Source organism: Nilaparvata lugens, chromosome 1 (assembly GCF_014356525.2).
Source record: "Nilaparvata lugens isolate BPH chromosome 1, ASM1435652v1, whole genome shotgun sequence".
NCBI lineage: Eukaryota > Metazoa > Arthropoda > Insecta > Hemiptera > Delphacidae > Nilaparvata > Nilaparvata lugens.
The window spans coordinates 26,940,582-26,963,470 of record NC_052504.1 but is presented as its reverse complement, the minus strand read 5'-3'; the positions used below and the strand labels follow the sequence as shown (position 1 = coordinate 26,963,470).

General features: G+C 35.8%; 1 protein-coding gene across 1 annotated transcript in view; it reads left to right on the top strand.

The window, feature by feature from the left end:
• The first annotated feature begins 1,416 nt into the window (after positions 1-1,416).
• Positions 1,417-22,889, top strand: part of LOC120350418 (keratin, type II cytoskeletal 2 epidermal-like) — a 68,978-nt gene continuing 47,505 nt past the window's right edge. The window contains exon 1 of the mRNA XM_039423726.1: positions 1,417-2,388. The gene's annotated coding sequence lies outside the window, so the exon portion shown is untranslated. The remainder of the gene's footprint in view (positions 2,389-22,889) is intronic.

Sequence of the window (22,889 nt, the reverse complement as noted above, 5' to 3'; positions counted from 1 at the left end):
CTCTTGAAAAGATTAAAGCCAATTATAGAGAGTAAGAAGTTGATACCAAAACATCAATTTGGATTTAGAGAGAAACACACCACCATAGAGCAAGTCCACAGAATCACCAATTTAATTGAGATGGCTCTTGAAGAGAAGAAAATTTGTAGTGCAGTATTCCTGGATGTTGCCCAAGCATTTGATAAGGTGTGGCATAGAGGCCTATTAGCAAAATTAAGAACTATGCTTCCATTGAATACACTGAAATATTGGAGTCATATTTAGTGGAAGATATTTCAGAGTCAAGCAGGAAGACGCCTATTCAGAGCTAAAAGAAATTGGAGCAGGAGTACCTCAAGGTAGTGTTCTTGGCCAATTCTATATCTACTGTTTACTAGCGATCTACCTGAGTTGGAAAATGATACAGTGGCAACATTTGCTGATGACACAGCTGTACTAACTCTGGGCGACAACAGTCAGGAATCTATGAGGAAACTTCAAGATGCGGCTGATGAAATCTCCAGTTGGGCTAAACTGTGGAAAATCAAAGTGAATGAGACCAAGTCTGTTCAAGTCAACTTCACAAACAGAAAATGTGAGCAAATTCCCCTAGCCATCAATGGAAACCTGTTCCATTTGCTAACGAGGCCAAATACCTAGGCATGACTCTGGATGCAAGGCTGCGTTGGAAAGCATATGTGAAGAAGAAGAGAGAAGAACTAGGTATCAGATATAGAAAAATATACTGGTTGATAGGCCGAAATTCTGCTCTTTCAACTTACAACAAGATCCTCATCTACAAACAAATCCTGAAACCAATATGGATGTATGGAATCCAGCTCTGGGGCTGTGCCAGCAAGAGCAACGTCGATGTAATCCAACGATTCCAGAACAAAGTTTTGAGTAACATTGTCGATGCTCCAAGATTCAGCCGAAACGCCGACATTCACAGAGACCTGGAGGTGGAGTTCGTTGCAACAGAGATTGGGCGCTTCGCACGCAAGCATACAGACAGGATTGAACGGCATGAAAATGAAGAAGTCGCTCAGCTACTTGACAACACACATATGCTGCGCAGATTGAAGCGGACCAAACCCTTCGAGTTGTGTGGTGCTGTGGAGTGAAAGTGTCAAAAGCAGAGCAGTGTTGATAGTGTGAATGTGTATACTTTATTTATATATATTACTATTATTATCTAATGTTAATTCCAAGTTAGTTGCTAGAAGTAGTAGTCCTGGTGAGAACTACCTATCTTATTAATATTTAACCCGTTATTATATTAGGAAAAAATTGCTCATTAGTCTTTTTAGACTAGATTGCAATGGGATAAAAAAAAAATTCTGTATCTATTGAAAGCTATAATTTACATAATCTGTTCATTAATTTATTCAATATTTGTTGTAAAAGTATATCCTTCAGAATATATCCATTTTACCATTTTATTAAACTGGGTTTACTTCATTATACCTCCAGATTCGTTCTTTCTCGACTGACACACATTGATCATTCAGGATACATCCTGTTCTGCAATAGTCAGACATTAGCGAGTATAGTATCTATCATTAGACTATTATTTCTTCTGGTGGTAAATGGTGGTCGATTTTCTTATCAAGTAATAAATTCTGTCCTTGAGAGTATCCCGCAGAATCAAATAATAAATCGACTTCCACTAGCCTACCCCACCGAGGTGAAGTGAATCCTACATCATTAGCCGATCAACGTCGCAAAGAGAGGTAGTAGATCGTTTAGACAACATTAGAATTAAACTCGGTACTCAAAATATTTACTATTTTGGTTCAGCACTTTGCCTTCATACAACCTATAGTACTTATCAGAGGCCTGGTTCGCATGGATTTGCCATTCTGTCTGTTGTTTCATGCGGTCTAATATCTTTCCAAATTACAGCACAATTATTGGATTCTGGATATATTAGTCATCATTTGGAGAAAAGGTTCACTCCAAAATTACTATCTCTGTCTGATCCTAGTGACAGCATAATTTACACTCAGCAGGTTCAAGTTGAACTGCATTTTATTATTAAATTGAATTTAATTCCACCTCACCATATTATAACCACCTACAGCATTAAGTTAGAAACTCAGGTCCCTTACTTCGGCTACCTTTGTAGACCGCCAAACCCTCTATTGAGCAAGTTAACTTTTTCAATTTCTTCCATCCATACACCAGTCATTCTGCTTAGATACTCTGATTTAAGTGATATCGACAATCCGATTAAACAAAGGTTGGTCAACCTAACCTACAACTACCCATCGTTAAATCATAACCTCAAGTACTATAATTGTTCAATTATTCTATTTAATCTGACCATTTGAACTATCAATTACTTTTTTACTGTACGTCCTCCCCTCTCTACGGAACAAAATAGGCTGCAACATTCGCCAACACAAGGTAAGACCTACCATACGAGGCAACCGTACTTATGGTTAAACGATTATAATCCTAGTTCCTTGTCATACAATTCAAGTTATATATTTCCGTGTCCCCCCCCTTGGAGTAAGATTATGACACATGACGCTTCAACAAGAGGCTGGGATTTGACAATATATTATTAATTCTGTATCTTAGCCTATTATATTAAAGCTGCAAAAGACAAAAAATTACGGAAAATTCTCAGCCAATACGGCTAATTGTCTCGGAGAACCAACCTCGAAATCAGTTAGAGAACACACTGGAGGCTATGGGAAAACCTCCAAATCACGAAAATTTTACCCTCCTGGCCCCCTAGAGCCCTCCAAATTTTTTCGACACATTTAAATAAGCCTCGCACAGAAAATTCAATGGAAGCTTTTTTGTTCAGCTCCCAGAGATAAGCCTATATCCATTGTTCGATTACGATCAAATTCAAATGGCGACCCGGGAAATTGAGTTTTCATCGAAAATTTGAAGTTTCTCCAAATACGAAAAATTCTAAGCCAAAACTATGAGTTCACTGTGGAAACTGAACACCAAATCTGTTGCATACTATACTGGAGACTACGGGAAAACCTCCAGACCTTCCAAATTTTTCCCCTCGCCGCCCCTGTGAACCTGTCCTATTTTCAGAGGAGAGCTACAGTAATGGCGCATATGCTTCTGCATACAACCGTTCACACCGGAGTTTAGTCACCGGAGCCCATTCTGCACAACTTTAGGAGAGTCACTGGCCTTTGTTTGCCTGCTTATAGTTTCCCCAAATCAAAAAACTTTAATCATCAATTTCAAGTTTTTTTTTGAAATATTATAATAATCTACTCGAATCACTGAGTCCATACAAGTTTGAGTTTTGTTTCTACGACCAAAAATAATAATATTTTTTGTAAAAAAAGCTAAAAGTTGCTTTGTCCTAGAATCAACGATGTGAAGACCCAAAGCAATTTCTCCTATTCTACGGTTTTTAGCAAACCATTCCGGTTCATTGCGGTCGACTATTCTACCTAATCTTCACTAACTAACCTACCCTATCTGACATACCCTACCTAACCAACCCCCAACACCTCTTACCTAATTAACCTGCCCTCCCTCGTACAGTCGTAAAAAGCAATTATGCGGGCGAAGCCCGCCTCCCAGCCGGAGCGCGAAGCGCGGAGGCTGCTATCCTACCGTACACAGTCACAAAAGGAGATTGGGCGGGCGAAGCCCACCTCCCAGCCCGAGCGCGAAGCGCGGCGGCTGCTAACCCACCCAACTGGTGGTGCAGGGGGCTGCCCCCTGCCGAGCGCAAAGCGCGAGTTATTCATAATAACTATAAATACTTTTAGTCCAGTCAACGAAAGATTATAGAGGGGAAAGTTTGGAACACAATTTTAATCTCTTTTCTGCTTTGAAAGTACCATTTTTTTATTTTTCGCAAATATCTCGGAAACTATGCAACTTATGAAGATTTGTATCCAGTGCAAAATTGAAGCGTACAAAATTACCAACAAATTTTGTTCTCTACATTTTTTTCATATCTCTCATAGTTTCTGAGATATTCGCTCTTGAAGGTGAGACATTTTTTGAAAAAACACTTCTCCCTCCAATTTTTTCATTATTTCCGCCTTTTAATTTTTGAACTATTGATGAAAAAATCCGTGTTGTTCATGAGCTGATAGAGCATCAAATTATCTTTCATTTCATGTATAATTCGACTATTTCACACATTCCCATACGACTGTTGCAGTGGTTTAATCTCTAGATCTCCAACAAGTCACTTTTTTCGAATATCACACTATTCTGTCATCATTATTGGCAGTGTGCTTCAGTATGAACATTCATATTGAGTACCTCTTGAATCGTCTACGGAACTAAACACAGGGGGTGCTTCTAAACTTCCTACCAAACAAAGACACTCAAAACTAAAACTGCTGCAACAGTCGTATGGGAATGCGTGAAATAGTCAAATTATACATGAAATTAAAGATAATGTAAATGTAATGCTCTACAATCTGGTAGTTAGCACATTCTTCGTTTCATTTTCTAACCACACTTCACTTGAATTAGGAAGCTGAAACTGTATTGGAGATTACCATCCTATTTCCATTTTTTCAGAAAAAAATTGGTGATGTAACAGCAAGCATCCAATATTCAACCGGTGGTTCCTGAGATCGGGGAATTATCAGTAACTAGTGTCAGTTAAGATTTATTTTCTCTTATTCCGCCTCTTAACTGACCCTAGATTGAAGTTATTAGAAGATTCATAATACAGTTGAATTCCCTTACTTGGGACAGTTCAGCATACAATGAATATTGGAAAAATATCCTTCATTCTGAATATTGGACTGTTCATACCCAAGATTTTAAAGACTGTAAATATACATTTACTATGCTGAGGAATGAATTTTTCTCAGAGATTCACATCAATATCTTCCCTAGAATAGAATTTTTATTATATTGTGCTTTTTATTGATCTACTATATCAAACTACCAACCTAGCTCTAACAGTTTCCAGGCTATGGTAGTTCGCATCAGTGAAACATCATAGAATGACAGAATCCACAAAGTAGACCGTTTGCCGGAGCCATTGTTAATTCATGGAGGCTGATTCATCCGTCTCAGTGTTTTGAATAAGCGTGCAAGGTGTTTGGTTGAACCTGCAGAGTGCTGCTGGAAATAGATGAAAAATTCAGACGATTAAAGACGGTTTATTCGCGACGCAGAGGATGAGCTAAATGACATAGACGCAGATGGAAAGTGCATCTGAAATGATAATCCCAAATAAAGAGCAGAGGAATGAGAAAAAAGCGGGAAAGACTTGTGAAAGCTCTATTTGCCCTGAGGAAGTGTAAAAATATTCCATTGCAGGATTTATAATGCAGAATATCAGGGAAAGAAGCGGCAGCAAAGAAGAGATTTGAGGAGTGGTTGAGAGCTGAGAGGCGGAGCGGGACGAGGAGCGTAAGATTGTGATAAGCTTTTTATACTTTGAGATCTATCGGGAAAAGAAATCCAACATGTGACGAAGTAGGATGTTTCGGAGCGCAAAGGGAAGCGGATAAGGGCAGAGGGAGAGGGCTACGAAGGGATAGCATTCCTTGTCTTTTAAAAACTTATTTTTCCCTCCGGCCGAGCTTTTTGGATGGAAAAAAGATTTCCGGAGGATTTTCACAAGTGGGAAAATGATTAGCTGTGAGGAAACTCTAGCGTGTTCTTTTCCTACTTTCTCTCTGCTGCCAGCTCATTTTAGTTGCTTGCAGTCGATCCTCTCTGCCTCTCCTCCTCTTCTCTCTCACCTCCTGCCATGAGTCTCCTCCATCTTGGAAAAACAATTCTAATCGGCACGCCACTCGACCAAAAATAAAAGCGAGAAAGCAGGCAGGCATTTGGAAAAGCGCTCACAGATTCCACGGCTTAGCACTCCATCGGCAAAAGTTAATTCTTTGTCATTTGTCTGGATTATTAATTTTCAAATGAAAGTGCTGAGTAGCTCTCAATTCAATCGTGTTTTAATTCAGTCGGATCCAGATCTTATACATTTTTATTTTTATTTTCATTTAGGCTATAGACTTTTAATATTTGTCTGAAAATTGATCAACATCAAGTTTGCTAAATGTTTAATCAAAACCATACATGTAGGATTGTTACTAGTCTGAAATACAATATTAGTTTACAAGATTACTTACTTAATCGAAGCCTCTTCTACCTTGCGATGTAGAGTTTACGAGAGATTTCCATCTATCACGATCCTGCGCCAAACGGCCAATCACTCTCCGATCACCACCCCTTTAAACTCCAAATTTCTCCGGAGGTCATCAAACAATCTTTTTCTCGGACTTCCAGCTTGTCTCCTTCCCTCTGCCTTACATTCCCATATCAGTTTTGGTAGCCTTACAAAATTATCGTCTTCATAATGTTGCTGTGAGACAGGTGTTAACAGTATCAGCTCGGTGGAAATAAGTGTACCAACCAAGGTGAAGTCAATGAGAAGTCAATTTTTCTAGGTGGGATAAACATGCAGCTACCGGGAGAGGTTCAATGGAAGAAAATACACTTCATTTTCACTTTGCGATTTGATGTTGAAGGGAAAAGATCAAGAAGATGTCTTAAATAAACAAGCAGAAAGCGTGTTTGTTTTTCTGTGATTCTATAACTGGATGATTATGATAATTATGATAATGTATCCAGTTTCCAGTATCCAATGAGAGCAATTGCAAGATAACTTCTACTAAAATCATCTGAACTACTAACTAGTTTAGTAGAGGCAAGTTTTAAATGGATACCTTTGATTGACTCAGAACTATACATCTCTCGATTTGTTAGTTGATGGAAGCGTAGAGCTTTTCAGACTATTTACCACATTTCCCAGAATTCTATTTATGTGTGATTCCTACACCCAGAGCTTAGGTTCTTAAACAAGAGAGCAGGTCCATTAGATCTGCATTTCATCAGAAGGGAGCAAATACCTTGTTTAATGTTAAAATGAATCCCTGCCTACTCCTCACCTAAAGCAATATTTCCAATAGTTCTAATAGCTCATCACTGAGAAGTTGAATGAATGATTTATTTCCTCTTTAACATTAGTAAGTCAATTTCATCCTTTAATGTTGATGTCAGAGTAGCAGTATTTTTTCGATCCTATTACAGAATCTGATAAGTGAATCCAGAAAGATGGCCGTAGCACTGCAGTCCATGTGGGGTTTATATAGCTACCCTTTTTGCTGCTAGGTGGTAGGTGGAGAGGAAGGAGAATGCCGGGATGAGAGGGCAAGCGGTTGAAGGAGAGTAAGAAGTAGAAGAGATGGAGCGTCGGGCGTAAATGACTCGGACACAGTATAAAAAGGCAACCGAGGATGATCGGGGGAAGAGGACAGTCCGATAAGGGAAAGTGGTGTAAAAGTTCTATTTTCCGGGCGACTGAGAAACCGGCGGAGTGAGACTCCATTTTGTATAGTCATTTGTTTCCCGCGGCTAATGGACCAGGTAATGGCGGCCGCCGCGGCACTGCCATGCCCACGCAACCTTGAAATTGAATCCCCCACCCCTTCCCGCACCGTTATCGTGATAGGAGCCCTGTTCCAGTAATCGTTGTAGATAGCGCAAGGGTGTGGGATGTAGAAGTAACTCTTGGCACGAGAGCCTGCTGCTTGGCCATTCCAGTTTTCAGCTTCTTCGGCTAGATTCGGTCTTTAGCTACTGTGTCCCCAGAATTATCTGGCACAAGGAAAAATGGTCTCACTGTCGCAAAGTCCAAAGATTGAGTTGAACCGTTGTTGCTAAAAAGTCTCAGCATAACACTTTTGTAATCAAGTACTGTAGCGTCTATTTTCTAGTACAGAAACTTGAGCAAATACATAGTTATTTTCCAATGCGAATCTGCGAAAGATCTCCTAGATAAGCCTGCTTGCTAATGAGTCATGAGGAGGAAGAATGTGATGGCCGAAAATATTGTTACACTTTTGGAGCTGAGGAGATCGTCACTAACAGAATCTTGCCTCCATCCGTAATAATCAAACCAGAAAATCAGTGGCTCGTACCTATTGACTAAACCTTATCAAATATAACCTAAACCTATAATAATTAATTTGTATCAGAGCGTTTAATAATAATGCACTCATAGCGTTTTATAATAACCTACTCAATTAATATTGACAAACTACTTGAAGGCTGTGTTTGATGAGATGGAGCTTTGTAATTTATTTCCATTTCATGTCTTAGTAGGCCCTACTAGATTCTAAATGATCTGGTGAAAACTTCATCTTTGGTAAAGGTTCATCATGAATGAACCGTTGCTAGAGAATTCATATTCATAATGAGTGGGGTCTATTGAATATCGTGATAATAATTGACTATAAAATATTCATACTCTAGTAACTGACTCTAATTGGAGGATACCATTTTCCATCACAATATCGTAAGTCATATAATAAGTTTTCCTATTAACTTCAATCTTTTTACTCCAATTGAATCAGTCAATTACTCCAATTGACTCCAATTTAATGTACGTACAGTACTTATACGGTTTCAGTACAAAACCCTGACTTCAAAAACCCCAATGGTTATGAAATGCTATTTATTATACTTCATGTTTCCATACGCTATAGCCTCCAATTCCCGTTTCCATAATTTAGTCCAATAGTAAGATGGACGTCATGACGAGGAGCCTTTTATTAATTAATAAGTAATCTATCATATCTAACGGCTATAGTGCGAGGCCGGTCGTTCTGTTGCGATTAGCTGGTTCGGAAATTAATTGGCGGCGGTGGGCAGGCTCGAGGGGACAGCAAAAGAGAGATAGAGTGGAGAGAGAGTAAAGAGAAAGAGAGTGAGAGTGAGTGGTGAGAGAGAGTGAATTGCCAAGCAAGAGGGTAGTGGAAACCATAAATCATTCGAAAGAGGGTGGGGAGCATTCCTTCGGCCCTTTATCGCCCTCCTCCAGAGACAAGTCTCAATTAAACTTTGTTTACCGGAGCACAGTCCTAATTAACCTGCAATCTCTTGATTAGTGGAGGCCGGCCGTTTCTGCGAGTGTGCCGCTGTCTGCGACTGACTGCCTCACCGGAAAAAATCACTGCCTGCTTTTCAATGCCCACTAGCCCAGTCAATAAAGGTTTTTTCGATCCGAAAATTAAATAAAAGCTGAATCTTTTACCATCGATAGAACCCTCCCAGAGGGTCATTCTCCCAAAAGTCCCAAGAAATCCCCCTGGAGCTTTCCTCACTAGCCCCCCTAAAAGTTGAAAAATGCAGGTAATCACGGAAAATCAATTATCTCTGTACCCATTGATCGGGAACAGTTCTATTATATGTCATTCGATTCGTTACGTTATGGACTACAATAATTATTATTTGTATTCATTTTTTCAATAAAATCAACAGTTTTCTTGATAAAATAATATACATGTAAAAATTTAGGGGGATTGCGATTTGATTTTTTTTGTTTTCTTCGATTAACTTCAAAGCAAGTAGTTTTAAAGAAAAATGAGCCGAATAATTATTGTAGCCACTCTCATTGCAAATCCATTAATGTATATTGTTATGTATTTGCGATTCGATTTGACGCCGTGGAAGGGGAAACCGTCGACGCGGAACGGCGCGGCTGACTCTCTTAGTCATAGTAAACAGCAAACTGGAAATCAATTATCTCTGTAACTGTTAATCGGAAAAAAATCTATCATATGTCATTCGATTCGCAAAATAAAAGACTACAATATTAGTCGGATTCATTTTCTCAATAAATCAAACAGTTTCCTCGATAAAATAATATATATGTAAAAGTTTAGGGGGATTGCGATTTGATTTTTTTTGTTTTCTTCGATTAACTTCGAAGCAACTAATTTTAAAGAGCAATGTGACAAATAATTATTGCAGCCACATTCATTGCGAATCCATTGATGTATATTGTTATGTATTTGCGATTCAAGTTGACGCTGTGGAAGGGGAAACAGCCGACGCGGCTGACTCCCTTCACCATAGTAAACAGAATAATACTGCTGTCTACATTGCATCTCATTTACACTATGAATGGCGCTCGAAACAATTAATTTTGTCTATTGTTTTGACATGCGTTGTATATAGATTTTCACTTTTCAATACTCTAAAAAAATATTACAATTTTCTTGATTTAACCATGCTCATGATAAAATTTCATTGTTTGCTCACAGAATTTATTGTATTAATTTGAAGTGTGCCTTCTCCATACGAGTCAGAGGTAACACAATTTGATAACTCTAGTTTCAGATATTGATGTTTTTCAACGAAGTTTCATGATATATTATGTGTCCGACTCCTTCATCTTATCCTTATTTTGTGAAAAATGAAGATTCAAAATTTCTTTTCATAGCTTTTCTTGTGTTTTATCTTGTTTGATCACTCTTTATAGCTTTTATTGTGTTTTATCTTGTTTGATCATTCTTCATAATTTAAACACTTGATAATGGAATGAATATAAGGGTGGGCCTACCTGAGATACTATATGATAACACTGTACTCCTGATAAGTTGAACATTTTCAAGCTGAAAGTAGATTAATTTGTTGCACATTCGGTTCAAAAATTAACAAATGTTACCAAATATTACCAATATTATCACATATAGTGAGAACGAATTACTCTGAAGCTTTCTATTCTCACTGAACATGAAGAGGCAATACCAAGCCAGAATCGCAGTTCCGTTCAAATCATTATTATCAGAGCTTTCAAATTGATGCTATGTAGATTTAACTATGGATGCTATCCCCATATCACAATATTTCCCTATTTATCCTTATCGTGATTCAGAATAAAGTAGTTGATCTCTATAATCACAAAAATCAATGTACAGTACCTATAATAAATAGTAAAAATAACAAAATTTCTAGTAATAATGCAGCTTTTTCTAGGTACGAATTTCAAGGCTCATAAAATGACTTTCTCTCAATCACAGGCAGAAACTCCAATGATCATCATAATAGTAATTTAATGAAAATTGTTTGTATTGAATGCTTCAAATAGAAAATGATCTATTCTTTTGGTGCCCTAATCAAAATCAATTTCAATCAACATTAATCGACATAAAAAAAAGCTTCTGCCAACCTTGTGTAATGAATGACAAGATGCGAGTGGAGGTGAAAAATTTGATATGTTAACAAACATAATAGAAGATGATGAATCATCTTTCAATTAATCTTATACGGTAGGGTACTTTGTGGTAAATGTGAAACACTTTCATGATTTTCCTACCTTTTATGCATGCTTACTCTTCCTTAATTTGTATGTTTGCATGGCTTTCATCTTTAGAATCTACTGAATTTTCATATTGGACTGTCTAAATAGTGTAGATTCAACTAGTAAGAACGGAAGATAAGCTACTTTACAGAGAGAATCATAGAAAGTTTCAACTCAACAAGCCCAATGTATAAATTTTTTTATGCCTCAGCCGTCATATATATATTTGGCTCAACTGAAGGTATATTATCAACCTGGCTTGGAGAATATAAACTGTAGAAAACAGCAAACACTGCATGCTAAGATTTTTCAGAAAATTGCCACTGTTAACACTATTGTAATCTATGATTTATCTCAGTTTTTGACATTCATAACTTATGATAAATTTTAGCATAGAATTATGATCATACACACATATTTTGAATATGTATTATATTATATTATAGTATGAATATTTTATCGGTTGCCTGTCATAGAATGCATGATTTAGCACATATATAACAACAAAATGATTTTAGAGAATTTAGAGAATTAAAATGTGAAAAATTAGTTTCATCGCATGTCAAAACAATAGACAAAATTGATTGTTTCGAGCGCCAAAGTTAGAGAATAAGATGCAACTAAGAAAGCAGTAGGCCTACTACTGTATTTTACTGTTTACTATGGTGAAGAGAGTCAGCCACGCCGTACCACGTCGACTGTTTCCCCTTCCAGAGCGTCAAATCGAATCGCAAATAAATAACAATATACATCAATGGATTAGCAATGAATGTGGCTACATTAATTATTTGTCTAATTTTCTTTAGATTATTTGCTTCGAAGTTAATCGAAGAAAACAAAAAAATCAAATCACGAACCCCTAAATTTTTACATATATATTATTTTATCAAGAGAACCGTTAATTTTATTGGAAAAATGAATGAAACTAGTATTGTAGTCCATAATGTAACGAATCGAATGGCATATAATAGAACTGTTCCCGATCAATGGGTACAGAGATAATTGATTTTCCGTGATTACCTGCATTTTTCAACTTTTGGGGGGCTTGTGAGGAAAGCTCCAGGGGGATTTCTTGGGACTTTTGGGAGAATGACCCTCTGGGAGGGTTCTATCGATGGTAAAAGATTCAGCTTTTATTTAATTTTCGGATCGAAACTGCTTTTTTGGACCTTCATTGACTGGGCTACACTCCACATAAAATTAATAACATCCTCAAGTCTCCATCAATTTTAATCATTATACAATTAGCTGGAAATTGATCGTTTTCCGAATTGTTGGAGGAAATTGGATTCAAACTTATACTGGACATGATAATGATTACATACGAATTGATTGTTACCGAATGCTGTTTTCATTATTAATCTATAGTTATAGTACATTTGATACGATTAGAGAAAATGACCGAACCAATCCCACTATGGTTCTCTCAATATGATGCATATGGAATATACAATACAAAAATGGAATGGATAAAACTATGGTCAAAACTTTTGGTCAAACTATTTTATGATAAAATTGAACTCTGAGACTAATGGAATAACATTTGAATAGAATACATATTTCTCCTATCATTGAATTGATCAGGTGAGTTCAGAAATTATATGTATTAATTTTGATTCACATCACATATAGCCCAGGCAATGAATGCTCAAAAAAGGGTATAGAGGGAAATGTTTGGAAGACAATTTTTGACCCCGCAGATTTGTTGAGGGTAGTAAGGAGGTAAACATATCAAAAGTCCCCACCCCTACCCAGTTTGCTAAGGGGGTGGGGGTGGTTTAAATGTACCATTTTTTGGTTTCTCGCATAAAACTCAAAAACTATGTATCTTAAGGACTTGACTGTCATATAACAAGTTAAAGCATACATAATTTCCTACAATATTCATCCCACATCTTTTTTTATATCTCCTCTAGTTTTCGAGATATCTGCTCTTGAAGGTGTGACATTTTTGAAAAAACCACATTCGCCACCAATTTTCTCTATTTTTGCTCTTAAAATTTTTTTGAAAATTGATGGGAAAAATCCATGTTGATTATGAGCTTATAGAGCATTAAATTATCTTCAATTTTATGTATAATTTCACACTTTTGCGAATTTCCCTACACCTGCAAAAGCAGCTTTAGTGTTGAGTGTGAAATATCCATTTTTGCAACAATAGACCAATTGACAATGGAATTTGGTGGGAATATTTTAAACAAAATTTTTGACTTTGCAGCTATGTTGAGACTAGTAAGAAGGGGAACATATCAAAAGTCCTCATTCCTAACTCATGTGCTAAGGGGATGCGGGTGGTTTAAAAGTTGCACTTTTCAGCGTTTTGCTTCCACGCTCATATCTTGAGAACAATGTGTTCAAGCGACATAACTATCCATTCAAAAATGAAGCTTGATAAATTCTCTAAACTCTTTGTTCAGTGGAATTTTGTGATATTTCCAACAGTTCCCGAGATATTCGCTCTTGAAGGTGTGTAATTGTTAAAATAACAGGTTTTTATCCAATGTTTTGCTCTTTCAGGGCTTATAACTCTCCAATAATGCATCATTAAAACTTATGCTTATCATAGGTTTGTAGAGCATCAAATTCTCTTTGGAATGGTGTATTATTTCACTATTCCAAGTTTTCCTTCCATTGTTATAGCTGCTTCAATGTAGGGGGTGAAATTTTCATTGCTGCAACAATTGATCGTTTGACAATGACATTTGAAGGAAGTGTCTGTGTTTTTTGTCTATGCAGCTTGATTTAGACCAGTTAGTAGGTGAACACAGCAAGAGTGCGCATCTTTATTCCCACTGTTGAAGATGTGGAACCGCTGAGTTGACACTTGTGGCATCAATGAAAATTTCACCCCCTACTTGCCACAAGTGTCAACTCAGCGGTTCCACAACTTCAACTTCATCCTTAAGATACATAGTTTTTGAGTTTTATGCGAGAAACCAAAAAATGGTACCTTTAAACCACCACCATCCCCTTAGCACAGGGGTAGGGGTGGGGACTTTTGATATGTTTACCTCCTTACTACTCTATACAGAACTGCGGGGTCAAAAATTGTCTTCCCAACTTTTCCCTTTATAAACTTTCCTTGACTGGACTAGGGGTAAAGGCTACAGTTTTCTTATCTATTCCCAAATAGAGGAAGGTTTGAAATTTGAATTCCATTGCTTGTTATTGAAATGAGTTGAGTGTTTACCTTGTAGACAAACAGGTGCAGAATATCCCTATTGACTACTTATGCATTTTATTAAAACTACACTGTATTTAACATCTAATTGTACTAATATTCCCTAACTTTCATTTGGGAGCAGTTGATGTCGCCAACCCAATGGTTGAAAAAACAAATTCATGTGAGAACTTTCTGACAAAAATTATGGAAAAATCCAATCAAACATAATAATAGCCAGTGAAAATTGAAGTGCACTAAATCATGACTGAGAATGAACTCAAAATAATTCATTCTTATGTGATAACTATTTCATTAATGATAATTATATCTTCTTTAAATTATTTTTCTAGCCTGATTGATAACAAATAGATCTATGCTTCTTTTTTTCAATAAATTTATTGTATACTGTTCAAAATCTTAATGTAGATATTTCTCCTAGTTTAAACCGCAAAATAAATGTTATTGATATTTTATAACATCATACTAGTGGTTGTATATTATTGTGTAGCTATTATTCTATTATTATATTGTATTAGGTCTTATGTAGTAATCATTGTATTGTTCCAAACTCTAACAGGAGAAACTTTCTCAACCCACTTTCTTTGTGATCTATACAGTGTAACATATTGAAATCTGATGAGTAAAGAAAATCCCTATTTGGGAGAATTTTATAGGTCTGAAGTGAAATAGCTAGTCTAGTATCGCCAAATGCGATAACGGTTATTAAAAGATTAGATAATATTTGCCTAAAATTAGAACAGCCGAATAGAAAAAGAAAATTATTTGCTACTTATATTATATTATATTATAAAGTATTGGAAAATTTGAGGTTAGGCTTAAAATACCTACTGATCGGCGACCTAATTGATCGATCAAGTCGCATAACGTAAAATCTAGCCAGACACCTTGGCAAAAATTTATTGTAAACAAATGGTATGCAACTGGAGGACTTTAAAAAAGCACATGGCTAATTGTTGTAGAGGGAGAAACAACTTATAAACCTTATAAAAATATATTATTATGTAATAAATATACTTAAACCATCAAATAAAAATAAATTAGAGTATTAAGGAAGAAGGATGTTCCTAGGCGCATGTATACAGTGGTGGATTTGCATGAACCAATCAAATTGTAGTAATCGATGGGCGGCAATAGAGAGCCGATTCAAATGTATTTATAAATATTTCTATAAATGATAAGATTTTATAAATTTTTATTACTCAGTTTATGTATCGGATATGGTCCGAGAAAATATAAGGTATCGTACCTGGGATATAAGAAATGGTTTAGTAGATTTGCATGGACTATTTGAACCTTCAAATGGCGTAGTAGCGAATTATTTGAATTTTATGTAAATTTGTAAGTCGGAAATGAAAATTGTAGAAATAAAAGTAGAACCTGCCCACTTGCCTGCCAGACACCACTATGGAATGACACTAAAATTTGTAGAGCACAAGACCCTTTATTACATTGTACCTTTTAAAGACTTAAAGTTTAAATTCATTTATTAATTTTCCATAAGACTTAGTGATGCTGCATTAAAGCAAAAGTCATTCAAATATTTATTTAATCCCTTGGAGAAGACGACTTCGGCCACCAAAAATCCAGGACTACAAGGAAATTCGGATCGCCGCCAACAGCTTATAAAAATTCAGCACGTGAGTGATATATCATCGAAATATATAAGTTAGGGCGCCCTCAGTGCTTCGAGTGAAATAAATATAAAAGCTAGCTCGTCGGAAAGGTTATAAATATTAAAAATTAATACAAAACTTGTGCAAGTCTTAAGAAGGTAAAGAAATATTTTATTAAATAAGAATAAGTCAATTTTACATATCCAAGGTACACAAATTAAATGAATATTAAATTTTAATCTTGTAATACAAACGCTCACTCAATCATTGATTCTATTTAATAATTTGTAATGATAATGTAGCTCTTGTTCACTGGATAAATTTGATTTATCTATTTCCATCAGAGGCCGAACCTTATGCCCTGAGATATATATATATATATATTGTGGAGCTCTTCCTGGGGGAGTCACTCTCACCTCCAAGGATAGGACAACACACGTAGGGTGATGTAATGCTGTATTTAAATGCCTCACGTTGGGCCGGCGAATCATGTGGAGCGGTATTTGATGGCTTCACACATGTAGAGTGAATCTTGTACTGAGTCAATGGTGTAGCGGCTATAAATTTTGTAATTGCGTGCGTGGACGCTGAATGTACACCAGACTGATTGATTCACTACAAGATTCAATACAATTGTCGGAATCGCGGGAGGCCTAAACGCTCGCTCACCCTTGATTCTTCTAATGACAAATTGTATAGTGATGAAATTTTTATAAGCAGTGTAGCGATCGCTAAACACTGAAGACGGATACCTTAAAATTATTACCTGTGAAGAATGAGCATACAAAATCATACAGGTCGAGCAAAAATCCCGATGTAGATAATTTACGGGACTGTGTCTCTAATAAGTTCTGAAGGATTAAAATACGGTATTTGGACCAAATATCGTTCAGAATATATTTCGAGAACAGAGTCTTGTCGGATTTTAAGCTCTATTGTAGGAATTTATATGATCTATGGCTGCCGCTGCTGTACAATTGATGCGTTCGCTCCAAAGTCGAGGTAGGTAACAGATAAAAGCTGATATATGAGCAGGTAAGGACAAAGAATAAATATCTCGATCTGACCCCACTCGCTACATCCACTTAGACCTGTTCCAATATCCAGCTCAATTCAATTATTTCAATGATCGTATTCGATCGGTTCTTGATGATATGGAACGTATCAGACACAATAATTGACAGGCTTAAGAAATAATCGAACTCAGAAAGCGAATTAACAAAACTGAAATATATTACAATAAAATATGCAATCATACAGTGCAGATTCAGAATTTGATTTACAGGTTGATAATAATTTAGCATTAACAGAATAGTTAAAAATTTTCTTGTGCTTGCATGATACCATGCGTGATTCAACAGAATTTTACAATTGATAAAATTGAACAGTTTTGAAAAAATAATGAAAAAATGAATTTATAAAATATTTTTAAAAATGCTCGGGGTCGTGGTTCAGGCAGCGGAGGATAGTTAATCAACTACAAGTTCTTATAAATTTAATATGAATAAATTCTAGACTCTTAAATGCTAAAGCGCTTGTCGGCGTGGCCAATAATTTAACGAAGAAAAATTTATGTTTTTCTGCACTGAAATATTTTCGAAGCGTAGATTGGGGCCCCTTTTAAAACTTATAACTCACGTGAATTTCCTTGGCGGTCGTGGTTTCCTTCTTTAGATCAAAAATCGTTTGATCGGCGGCAATCCAGGCTTCGGTTTCAGCACGTGGGGAATTTTAGTTTAAAATATTTCCTTCACCGAATTAATTAAGGGATAATTTACTTTAAGCTTTTAAATTTATCGATTGATGAGAACAGAAATTTACGAATAACAAATAAATTGGCCTAAAATATCGGCTCACAAATAGAACATTTAAAATCGAACAAGAAATTTTCACAAATAGGTCTTTGGTAACTATAAAAAGAGATCTGCACGGTAAGGATTTCAAAAGGGAAGTGCTCTCTTTTCTCCAAGCTTTTAGGCTAGACCTTGCTTCTCAGAATCTCAATGTAATAATTTGCATAAAAATTTGCCATTGGTAGAACGCTTGTGACGTAAACATGACGTCAGTGGCAAGTAGTAGAATACAACTCCTTTAATTACAATAATAATTTAATTTAGGTAATCCTTAAAACTGCTTAATCTTATAGACATAGTTTCTCTCATACAATGTACATGTGCTAGTGTAACTGATAAGGCAGGGTTGGTGTCTGATAATAGATTAACATGTGTTGCTTTCAAACGATCACCGTCTTGGTGCTATTTCTATGCACTGTGATTGGCTTAGACCTGCCATAGAGATTTAATTACCATGTGGTTCAGTTGAATTAAATTATTAATAAATTAATATTCTTGTACAATTTTTATTAGGTTTGAGATTGTTATAAATAATTTCTGCCATTTTATCAATAATATAATTTCATGCTATGACCTATTTAGTTACAATAAGACCTGACATATAATATAATTTCTTAAATAATAAATAATTTCAACGATAATACATACATTTTATTTTTTATTTTGAAATTCTTGATCCTTTATTGATAGTTTTATAATTTTTAGGAATGATATTTTACCTTGCATGAAAACCGGCATGACATTTGACAATGCTTTGAATCAGTCAGCTGCGTTCGAACTGTTTTAAAAACATCTGATCGATAGTAAACAAAGTGTAACCTCAAAATCAGTGAGCGATTCATAAATAATTTGTGCTTTATTCGCAAAATAATTATAATTTTATTGAATAATTTTCCTAGAAAATATTCAGTACAGAACGGTACTCTTATCTAATATACAGTTATTGATAAGTAAGCTTTATCGCTCGGTCGCTAACTATTCCTTTAGCAAATTCCTTCATTTTAAAAGGTAATCACAAATTTTCTCTCTTTTCATGAGATCTATTTGAAAATTCATCACAATATATATATATATATATATATATTATATATATATATATAATATATATATATATATATTATATATATATATATTGAGAAGTATACTGAAGCCTATAGAAATTAATATATTTATAATCTATGATTTATCAATTTATTATTTTATGATTTTTAGAAAGAAGATATAAAGTGAGATTTTCTAAATTGACAAGCAACAGCAAGTCGATACCTAAGCTGCATACAAATAAATGCATATTATCAATGAATTAAAAAAGCACATGGTAACATTTCGTGCTAAAGAGCTAAAAAGTAGTGTACCAGTCTGTAATATTTTATTTCGATATATTTATTCTTGTATTTATTGTGTGTGTGTTTGTTGCTCTATATATTTCCATATTTATCTGACTTTAATATTTATTCGTATAATAAATGTATCAAGTTTTTCATGGTGTACCATTTATTTTATTCCCCAATACCACGCAGGACAAATCTCATATCTATTTATTACTTATCAGTATTAAATCATTAAGAGAGTTACCATCCAATTTTATCAGTAATAGAATAAGCTGGTTTTCACAACAATATATTGCATTGTTAATTTAATTCTCTGGAAATAATACATTCCAAAGATTTCTATAAATTATTCAAAAGCAATAAACTGCAGGAGCTCCTGAGCGAGCCTATAAGGATTTTATCGAAATTGTATTCTAAAAAACCGACCAGACATATATTTTTACACTCATGCTTTACCGATTGCAGCCAAGCTGAGGCAAATCGTTATTCATTAAAAAATAACGTCAGAACAGCCAGACATCAACCACCTCTCTTCAGCAAACAGTGAATTAACGTATTTGTTCACTCAAGTGTAATGAATTGAAATGTCCATTGCCTAATACTGTACTTGAATAATAATTATAACCATCAAGGATCACCAATATTTTACATTTCAGGCGAACATTCTACGATCCGAAAACGGGTTCATGTATTGACATTTTCATACTACACGAATGACAGTAATAAAATATGTTGCTTCTTAATATTTTGATTATAGGTGATAGAGCTATAATTTGTATTGTATAGTACTTGTATAGTCTTAGAGTTTTCCAGATTCCAAGAATGGAGTTCACTTGTGTGAAATGAGGTGAGATCGATTAGCTGACACATGTAAACGACTGTCTCGATGCTTGCAAGTTTTAAAAGGTAGGAGGATGGCTGAGGTTGTGTCGGCCAATAACAAATAGGGCCCGATCCAGGATTGATACCAAGCATGCCGTAACAGATTGCCAGGTCTTGAAATGGTTCGGAGTGTGGTTGTGCGGGTGGGGGCGGGCTGGCACTGCCAGGAGAGGCCATTACCTGCAACTGGAGCGTTCATCTCCTGACAACAATTAACTCAAGACACACTCATTAAGGCAGCCAGTCGTACTCTTAATCCGGATGCTGAGGAGCCTTGCTTCGAGCACAGACACTACATCACCCTCTTCGCAATAGCCATAGCAAACATCCTAATCACAATGCAGAACCACTGCGCTGCACCACCTAACGAGCGCTATCGCTTACTCCTAGTACCCACTTACAAGGACCCACTTTTTCGCCAGCTTAAACCACACCTCTGTTGCTCAAGACTTCGGCCATGTTTCACGAATGTCTAGAATAATGTATTTCGTAGCCAGTAGAATGTATAAGCATAGAGAAAAGATAGCAAAGAAGATAACCCATGGTATAGATAGGGCGTTTACGTTCCAAATTTGTTCATATGATTTAATTGATTGATTAAATTTCACTCAAGCGAAAAGCAGTTATTTCTCGTGAAGCTTTGACACGCTGGTATAGTCTGTCTCTCATACTGTTCTTACACTCTCTCAACCGGCCGTAACAGTAATAATAGACAGTATTCGTGAGTAATCGGCTTGAGTTAACAGTGAAATTTAGAATACCTATACCATGGGATATCTTCTTACACTGTGGTATGAGTGAAATTTTAAGCTCAAGTTACTTATAAAGATTACTGTCCAATATACACTGGTATATACATTGGTTGGAGCTTCAATGACAATTAATGGAAATAAAAGAGGTTTTAAACCAATTTCAAATGAAACTACAAAATTTATGAAACTATTCATGCACTTGAACGGAAGGAGCAATAAGAAATCAAATAACGCCTACAAGAATTTGAGATTCTTACAGAAAGCGTATTGATTGAGTTTGTAGCGTGAATGTTAATGTTGTGGAACTTTTCCATTATTGAATAGACTTAGAACGTTGTCAAAAATCCACTTTAATTAAATAAAAATTAATATTTTACAGGACATGCTTTCGTGTGTGCTCACACATCATCAGCTGTAAGTTACAGTAAAGTTACAGGAAGGAGAAAGATTCCAACTTAACAAAAACAAAAGCAAGAGCTACTTGATCATTCTGACTAATTATCATTCCTATTTTTAATTTAAGTAGCTCTTGCTTTTGTTTTTGTTAAGTTGGAATCTTTCTACTTCCTGTAACTTCACTGTAACTTACAGCTGATGATGTGTGAGCACACACGAAAGCATGCTCCTGTAAAATATTAATTTTTATTTAATTAAAGTGAATTTTTTACAACGTTCTAAGTCTATTCAATTAAGCGTATTGATAGTGGTAATCTTGAATAATAATATTCTTGTTTTGGAGGGAATTCTTGAAGTCAATCCACACATATATTGAAAAATTATAGCCTTAATCCCGTTTCAAATTAAATACATTTAAAAAATTAAATATGCAACATTTATTATTATTTTTATTGCATCCCAAACATCCGAATAATCAGACTGGGGATAAGTCAAAAAGAGCAACCTAAAGGAGGTTCTTAACACATATCATGATACATTAAAATACTGTAATTATACAATAGTCACATGAAATATTAATAAATATATATATACAGTATATATATAAAAACGCAGTTAGTCAAGATTACCTATGTACAAGGACCTGGGAAGAATCAAAGACAAGGAACAATAATATATCACTCCTGCAGAAACTCATCCACAGAATAGTATGGCCTTTCAAGTAACAGCCTCTTTAACATTCCTCTGAATCTTCGTAAGTCCGCCATGTCTCTAATATCCTGAGGTAATCTATTATATATTTTGGGCCCATATATTGCGGAGATTTTTCAAACATGGCGGTTCTATGAGCAGCCACTGATAGGGAGGCTGAGTGCCTTGTATTGTAACTGTGGATTTCATTATTGCGGGTGAAGTTTGGTAGGTTTTTGTGAACGTATGAACAGATCTCCAAGATATACAGTGACGGCAGTGTAAGTATCCTGCTACTCAGGAATAGTTCTCGACAGGGATATTGGGGGGGTTCACCAAAAATAACTCTTAATGCTTTTTTCTGAGATCTAAATACTTGGATGAAGAATTTTGATCTTCCCCAAAGGGTTATGCCATACTTGAGGAAAGGAAAAAGATAACCGTAATATACCACCATTAGGGCTTTGAAGCTCAATGTGTTTTTGAGCACTCGCAGAGAGAAAATAGCCGAGTTAACCCTGGAGCATATTTTTTGAGTGTGTACTGACCAGTCCAATCTACTATCTAGTGTTACTCCTAGAAGATCAACAGCAACGCTCTGCTGGGGTACACTCAAATCGTAAAGTTTCTGGATGCAAAATGGGGGGGTTGGAAGGTAATGAACTTGGTCTTACTTGAGTTCATAGACAGACCATTTGCAGCAAACCATTTCTTGATATTCAGTAGCTCTTCCTGTGTTTGGGTGACTACAGCTCTCAAACTTGAATTAGTGATAATAGATGATGTGTCATCGGCATACTGAATAAGTGGCTTAGTAGAGCAAGATGACAGATCATTTACGTATATAATAAATAATGTGGGACCAAGAATGGAGCCCTGTGGTACACCAGCATTGATTACAGCCCATTTTGATTGATAATTTTTATTGTCATGGTTTATTAGGGTGGCCTGCATCCTCTCTTTCAAAAACGAATTGAACCACCACAGCTCCCTTCCCCGAATGCCATATTTTCTCAACTTTTCAACAAGAATATCATGATTTACGCAATCGAATGCTTTTGACAGATCGCATAGCACTCCACATACCTGCTGG